We start from the raw sequence: 5,838 nt of genomic DNA, 5'->3' as shown, positions 1-5,838 counted from the left end.
TTCTTCTCGTTCTTCGCTAGTTCTTCATGCTGGAGGGCTGCGGATCCACGAGGCTCTAGGGGCGAGCGAATCGACCTAGGGCAGCCCATAGCTGCCGCAATCCCTGACGAGGTCCCTCCCGGGTGCGCGGGGTTTCGGGTCTGCAAAAGCGCCCGCCGACTGTCTTGTGTATCGCGTTGTCGGTCGGGTCTCCTTCGACGTGAGCTGCGGTGCATCACCCCCGGCGTCGAGGGTACACGTGACGTGTTCGTGTGCGAACAAGAACATTAGAAGCTAGCAGGACTGTTACAGTCTATGCCGATACCCGAATGGAAGTGGGATAAACTTGGCATGGACTTTATCACCGGATTACCCAGGACTAAAGTAGGATATGATTCCATATGGGTAGTAGTTAATCGTTTGACCAAAGTAGCTCACTTCATTCCAGTTAAAACCACCTATACAAGTGCAAAGTTGGCCAAGATCTATAAGTCCAGGATCGTATGTCTGCATGGAGTTCCGAGGACCATCGTATCGGATTGAGGAACAGAGTTTACTTCCAAGTTTTGGCATCAGTTACACCAGACTTTGGGAACGAGATTGGAGTTTAGTACAGCGTTTCACCCACAGACAGATGGAAAGACTGAGAGAGTCAATCAAATTTCCGGGGACATGTTGAGAGCCTGTGCGCTAGATTATGGATCTAATTGGGATGACAATTTGCCGTATGCAGAGTTCTCATACAGCAATAGCTACCAAGCCAGTTTGAAGATGGCACCATTTGAAGCCCTGTATGGACGCATGTGCAGAACACCGTTGATGTGGGATGAGGTAGGAGACCGACAGTTGTTTGGACCAGACTTGACTAAAGAATCTAAGGAGAAGGTAAAACTGATCCGAGACCGACTGAAGATTGCTCAGTCCAGGCAGAAGAGTTACGCAGACTCAAAACGAAAGGAGGTAACCTAAGAAATTGGAGATCGAGCATATCTGCGAGTATCGCCCTTGCGAGGAGTGAAACGTTTTAGAGTTAAAGGAAATTTAGCCCCGAGATTTGTAGGACCCTTGCGAGGAGCATATCTGCGAGTATCGCCCTTTCGGTTTATTTTTTTTCGAAACCCTAGTTTTTGTTTTTTTTAATAGATCGTTTTTTCTCTGGTTTATTATTTTAGCGAGCGTTCGCTCGTTTGTTTGTTTTAACGAACGGTTCCTTGCACGTTAGAAACAACTAACGAATGCTCGTTCGTTAGTCTTTTCGTGAGTTTTCTTTTATCGGATTTATTCCGCAATTTTTTTGGTCGCGATTTCTGATCCGATCTTAGTTTCTGTTTATCTTTTCGCTCGTTTAACAGAATCAGGCAATTCAAGCGCCTGGAGTTTCGTCTCGAAACCCTCTTTTCGTTTAACCATCTCGAACAAGTTTTTGCTACTGTAAAATTTGACCTAGTTTCAGATTAGTAAACAAAGCTTCTTTCTTTCGCTGTTTGAGTTTCGTTGCTCCGTTTGATTTGATTCTTTTTGCGAACCGGAGTTCTTAATTTGAACTTCCTGGTCAACCTCTCTTATTTGAGTTTTTCTTGTGCATCGTTGCTTGTTACTTATGTATGTAATTGTTTGCTTGCGATAGAATTCCCGAAGTGCGAAGCGTGTTACTACGAGTCTCTAGGATTCGCGGATCGTCAGCAAGGCAAGTAACACTTTGATCATATCCCATTATTACCCAATTTTTATGCATTAGTTCCAATCCTCAAACATTGCATGATTAGGATGTCATTAACTTGTGGGTTGGGAAGTAGTTGCTGAGGTAGAACCTATTGCCCTGTTATATTCAAACCCTTGGGAGTTACTTCTACGTATTGCTTATTGCTATGGTATGCTCGTAGACGTGGTTTGGGTTTGAGTGAAATTCATTTCAGATGTGAGATTGGTAATTAATGGTTCAACTTAAGGTGGCAACTTAATCAAACAACTGGGGGGATTGAGGCACCTGGGGAACCCAGTGTTGTCTGTTTTTTTGGAAATCCCAGGGTACCGGTGTGATCTTCCTATGGACCACCACCCAGGCTCAAAGGGAACTGAGATGATTCATGCTAGAAACTTCCGTGTGCAGCCACAAGCTATTATGGGCTCTAGCATAGTTGAGTAAGTTACGTGAAGATCTTGAAGAGGTAGATCAGCAGGTAGTGGGTTTTGTAGGTTTGGTATGGTCTACCCGGAGTAGAGAGTTAACATTTCTAAAAGACTATGTCTCGGTCATCCGTTTCTCAAACACCATGTAGTGGGAGAAATCCAACGGAGACGATCGAGTCTTGTGGGGAAAAGTGCGCAAACCTCTGCAGAGTGTACAATCTAATCATGGTTAGCCGTGTCCCCGGTTATGGACAATTCTTGAGTATCTAGTACTTGGGTTATCACATGTATCTCACCATGCTTAATAAATACTGTTGGGTTGTTAATCACTTTAATTGGGATTGAGTTGGGGATACCTTCTCAATGATGTTTCAACCACCATGATAGTAAAATTAAAATCTAATCCATTGTTGTAGGGAAAAATTGGCTTTTGGCAAAACTTCAACCATACAGCTTTCCACCAGCCATATATGCATGTAGTGATAGCATTATTCTGTTTCTGCTCTACTGTGTTATATTGCCAGCATATTCCATGTGCTGACCCGTTTTCGGGCTGCAATGTATTATGTTGCAGACTTTTCAGACGAGGAGTAAGGTTCGTTAGGTTGTTGCCGTGCAGCTCAGCTATGCCATTGGAGTTGATGGACTCACCTTATCTTCCAAGCCTTCCGCTGTTATCGCATTAGATGGACTTAAGCCATATTATTGTAATAAGTTCTCTTTGGAGACATTCGATGTAATAGTGTGTGATTGCTACTCTATTATAAATCCTTCGAGTACTGTGTGTGTCAGCATTACCGATCTAGGGATGACACTGAAGCACCAAGACTTGACCATCTGAGGTCGGGTCGCTACAAGATGGTATCAGAGCATGCCCCCGGACACAGATATTAGTTTTTGATAGAGCCGTTACCAGGAACAGGACCAATATCCAAGAGACCCTACCGGATGCCCGCAAATGATCTGGAAGAAATTAAGAAACAGATCAAGGAGTTATTGGAGAAAGGATACATCTGAAGAAGTTCATCACCTTGGGGAGCCCCAGTACTTTTGGTTGAGAAGAAGGATAATTCCCTAAGGATGGTTGTTGATTATCGAGCCTTGAATGAAGTGGCGATAAAGAACAAGTACCCACTCCCGATGATCAACGATCTGTTTGATCAGTTGGAAGGAGCTAAAGTGTTCTCAAAGATCGATTTACGGTCATGGTATCATCAGTTGAAGATATGAGAGAAGGACATACCAAAGACGGCGTTCACAACGCGATATGGATTATACGAGTACACGGTCATGTCGTTTGTACAGACTAACACCCCTGCCTATTTCATGAGCATGATGAACAAGGTGTTCATGGAGTATTTGGACAAGTTTGTTGTGGTGTTTATTGATGATATCATGGTATACTCGAAGAATTAGGAGGAGCACAAAGAGCATTTGCGTTTAGTTCTCGAGAAGCTCAGGGAACACCAGTTGTATGCTAAGTTTAGCAAATGCGAGTTTTGGCTGAAGGAAGTCGGATTCCTTGGACATGTTATATCAGGAGAAGGTATAGCAGTAGACCCCAGCAAGGTTCAGTCAGTCACTGAATATTTGGCACCCACCTCAGTTAGCGAGATCCGCAGTTTTCTTGGACTCACACGATACTACCGGAGATTCAGTGAGAATTTTTCCAAGATTGCAGAACCAATGACTGAACTGTTGAAGAAGGATACCAAGTTCAAATGGACAGAAGATTGTGAAGCAAGTTTTCAGGAGTTGAAGAAATGTTTGACTACAGCCCCAGTGCTAGTACTGCCAGATATACATACGGAGTTCCAAGTGTATTGCGACACCTCTTGCTTAGGACTTGGATGTGTGCTTATGCAGGACAGAAGAGTTGTTTCGTATGCCTCACGACAAATAAAACCTCATGATTGAATTATGCTACGCATGATTTGGAACTAGCAGCCGTAGTGCATGCGTTGAAGACTTGGAGACATTACCTTATTGGAAACCGTTGTGATGTGTACACGGATCAGAAGAGTTTGAAGTACATCTTCACCCAGAAGGAGTTGAACCTTAGGCAGAGGAGATGGTTGGAGCTTATAAAGGATTATGACATGAAGCTACACTATCATCCAGGAAAGGCCAATGTCGTAGCAGACGCATTGAGTCGGAAGAGTTATGCTAATATCCTTGAAAGTAAAGGACTGCCGAAGGAATTAGCAAAGGACATCATGGAACTTCGGTTAGAGATTGTACCTAGAAGGTTCGTTGCCACAATGGAGGTTTAGTCGACATTGCTGGACAAGATTCGGGAAGCTCAAAAATATGATAAAGAGATTGCCGAGATAAAGGAGAAGATGGGAAAAGGAAAGGCCAAAGGTTTTCGTGAGGATGAGCACGATACCCTATGGTTTGAGGACCGAGTTTATGTGCCCAACAACCAGGAGATCAGGAAGTTAATAGTTCAAGAGGTCCATGACCCACCATACTCGATACACCCCGGAAACTCCAAGATGTATTTGGATTTGAAGGAACGTTTCTGGTGGACTGGTATGAAGAAGGATATTGCCGAGTATGTAGTCGTATGTGATGTATGTCAGAGAGTTAAGGCAGAACTGTTGACGCTCAAAAGTGGCACGGTCATAAAGCAGCATGCCGGGGCGAAAACCTTGCCGGGATAAAATCTTGCCGGTGTGAAAGTTTGCCGATGTGAAGGCTTGCCGGGGTGGAAAGCTTGCCGACACGGAAAGATCGCCGGTGTGGAAGCTTGCCGGTGTGAAATCTTGCCGGGGGAGAAACCTTGTCAGGGAGGAACCCTTGCCGGAGTACAAACCTTGTCGGAGTGAAAGCTTGCCGGTGTGAAAGCTTGCCGGATAGAAACATTGCCGGTGTGGAAAGCTTACTCGGATGGAAAACTTGCCGGGTTGGAGGCTGTGATAGTCAATCGGACGAGAAGTTGAAGATGGCCTCAAATGGAGAAGTGATCTACATGGAAGAGTTTCGTATTATTGATATGAACATCATTAATGTTTGGGTCATCACCGTACGATTTCATCTCGAAGGCCAAAACTATGCTCAAAGTACTAAGATTTTATATTCAGAGTACAGTTTGGCCGATTATGCCCCCAAGACGACCTTAAATGGAAACATGATCTACATGGGTTTTCTTTGTCTCGTCAAAACGATCGATTTTTGTATAAAAATTGTCCAAATCCGAGTTCGTATGAAAAAGTTAGAGCAATCGGAGTGCAGCCCTGTCACGAGGCGAGATGTGGCGCGCCCCACCAGACACATGTCTGATGGGTAGCAAGAGGGAATAGCCGGTTTTGCGCGACCGATTTAACCCTCAAGATGACCTCTGATCAAAAAACCTTCAACATGAAAGTTGTCCGTCTCATTGAAACGGACAAGATTGCTTTTGGGCTCGTTTTCATCCGAGATAGTTTACCACCACAAAAAAGACCCGCAAGATGCAGCCAGTTTAAACCGAACAGTTTCGGAAAGTTTGGATAAAACCAATCCGAATTTGACTAGGGTTCTGGACGTGAATCCAAGCCTTTTCCTTGCACGGGAAGTCCAGCCGCCTCTTGTATATCTAAGGGGTGATGGCCAATTGAACAACACACAATCTAACAAACACATCTACTACTTTTTCGTGTTCATCTACTTTTTATCTCTCCCGTGTATCTTTCTTCTCGTTCTTCGCTAGTTCTTCATACTGGAGGGCTGCGGATCCACGAGGCT

The sequence above is a fragment of the Triticum aestivum genome, chromosome 2A (assembly GCF_018294505.1).
Source record: "Triticum aestivum cultivar Chinese Spring chromosome 2A, IWGSC CS RefSeq v2.1, whole genome shotgun sequence".
In the NCBI taxonomy this organism is placed as follows: Eukaryota; Viridiplantae; Streptophyta; class Magnoliopsida; order Poales; family Poaceae; genus Triticum; species Triticum aestivum.
The sequence above is the reverse complement of the archived record's forward strand: the minus strand, read 5'-3'. Positions refer to the sequence as shown.